This window comes from Budorcas taxicolor, chromosome 7 (genome assembly GCF_023091745.1).
Source record: "Budorcas taxicolor isolate Tak-1 chromosome 7, Takin1.1, whole genome shotgun sequence".
NCBI lineage: Eukaryota > Metazoa > Chordata > Mammalia > Artiodactyla > Bovidae > Budorcas > Budorcas taxicolor.
Genome location: NC_068916.1, coordinates 83,992,690 through 83,995,395, shown reverse-complemented (window position 1 = coordinate 83,995,395; position 2,706 = coordinate 83,992,690).

Here is a 2,706-nt window from a genome sequence, read left to right as displayed (position 1 = left end):
TACATAATGTTCATGTCTGTCTTACTGTCCTGCTGGATAGGTTCTTTAGGATCTATGTCCCAGTTTTTGAGTTATTATTGGAGCTATGTTTAAAATTATATCATTTTCATTTCTTGAAGTTCATTTTTTTCCAACTTTATTTTTTTTTTCCTGTAGTTTTTTTCTTTTGACCTTTATGGATCTTGGAAATCCCCAGTTGAGTTCCTAAACAGTGCTGCAGTTCATGGGGTTGCAAAGAGTTGGACAGGACTTAGTGACTGAACAACAAAAGTTTACTTGTGCTTACCAGGCGGTTCTGGGGCAGAGAATCTGCCTGCCAAGCAGAAGATGCAAGGTTGAGCTCTGGGTCAGGAAGGTTCACTGGAGAAGGGAATGGCAACTCACTCTAGTATCCTTGCCTGGGAAATGCATGGACAGAGGAGCATGGCGAGCTATAGCTGAACAATAACAAAGTTTATATAATGAACAACAACAAAGTTTCTCTAATGGGTAATATACTACACAATTTTAAAACTGCATAAAATATAAATGTAAACATCAATAGTTTTTATAAAGTAAGCACTTGTATAATTTTTACTGAGGTCAAAAGATAGCATATCTCTAGCAATCCTTTGCTCATCATTTTCAAATTAAGACTTCTTCCCTACCAAGAAAGGTAGTCAGTATCTTGAATTTTATAGGCAACTTTTTCCTTATTTTCTATGATTTCAGTCTTGAACACATGACCACAATGAGTACAAATCACATTGCTGGTTTTAAAACCTATATAAGTGAAATCCTTTGAGTTTATTTTCTTTCATTTAAAAAGTGTTTTATGACATTCATCCAACTCTTGCATTTAATGGTAATGTTTTCATTTTCATTATAAGAGTTTGTTTATACATTCTATTCCTGTGGAGTATTAGATTGTTTCCTTTTTGAGTGCTAGTATAAAAAACAAATTATGAACATTTCTGTTGTGCCAATTAGAAAATATATCATAATTCTTTTTGTTAAATTCTAGGACTACAATAACTTTCGCTAGAATATATGGAACTTCAGCTTTATTAGATGATTCTGATCTGTTTTCCAAATTAGTTATACTGCTTTTCACTTCCATCAGCAGTGCACGTGTATGTCCAGTATGCTACATTGCACCAACCCTTTGTGCTATCAATATTTATGTTTAGCCATCTGTGTAGTAAATTATTTTTGGTTTTAATTTATATATTTTAGATTATGAACAGTATGAGCAGATTTTCTTGTAATTATTATGCATTGAGCATATCCTTCCTCAAAGTGCCTTAGACACTATCTGTTAAAATGAATGTTCAAATTTTATTCTCTTTTTTTACACTTGTGACTTAAAAGATTTTTTTTAATATTCTTTATTTTTTACATGTTTTGCATATATCTTCTCCCACTCTCTGGCTTGCCTTTTGTCTTTAATTGTTTTTCTGATGAGATGAATTCTGGGTATTCATATCATCAAAATAAACTACATTTCCTTTTATAGTAAGAACTATTCCTCTCATTTTTAAGAATTTTTTGTCATTCATAGTTAATGATGATGTTTTCCTGTTTTATCTTCTAGGAACTTAATGTTTAAATTTTCATAAATTTCTACAATGTTATTAAAATTGAAATCTGGACGTTTTGTCTGTTAGAAATCTCATTTTTCTCCCATATGAATTTCCAATTTTCCTAACACCATTTACTAAAAGAATGGATCCTTTCTGTCTGTGCTGCAATGCTGATTTTGATACAAATCAGTTCTCATAAACCATTAGGTTAGGTTCTCCTTTCACTGACTAATTGCAATATGCTAAGCCTGGAAGGAAAGTTATGACCAACCTAGACAGCATATTAAAAAGCAAAGACATTACTTTGCCAATAAAGGTCCATCTAGTCAAGGCTATGGTTTTTCCTGTGGTCATGTATGGATGTGAGAATTGGACTGTGAAGAAAGCTGAGCACTGAAGAATTGATGACTTTGGACTATGGTGTTGGAGAAGACTCTTGAGAGTTCCTTGGACTGCAAGGAGATCCAACCAGTCCATTCTAAAGGAAATCAGTCCTGGGTGTTCATTGGAAGGACTGATACTAAAGCTGACTCCAATACTTTGGCCACCTCATGCTAAGAGTTGACTCATTGGAAAAGACTCTGATGCTGGGAGGGATTAGGGGCAGGAGGAGAAGGGGATGACAGATGATAAGGTGGCTGGATGGCATCACCGACTCGATGGACATGAGTTTGAGTAAACTCCGGGAGTTGGTGATGGACAGGGAGGCCTGGTGTGCTGCGGTTCATGGGGTCGCAAAGAGTCGGACACGACTGAACAACTGAACTGAACTAAACTGAAGCCAGAAAAACATCTATTTTTGCTTTATTGACTATGCCAAAGCCTTTGACTGTGTGGATCACAATAAACTGTGGAAAATTCTTCAAGAGATGGGAATACCAGATCACCTGACCTGTCTGTTGAGAAACCTATATGCAAGTCAGGAAGCAACACTTAACTGGACATGGAACAACAGACTGGTTCCAAATAGGAAAAGGAGTATGTCAAGGCTGTATACAGTCACCCTACGTATTTAACTTATATGCAGACTACATCATGAGAAAAGCTTGGCTGGAAGAAGCACAAGCTGGAATCAAGATTGCCGGGAGAAATATCAATAACCACAGATATGCAGATGACACCACCGTATGGCAGAAAGTGAAGA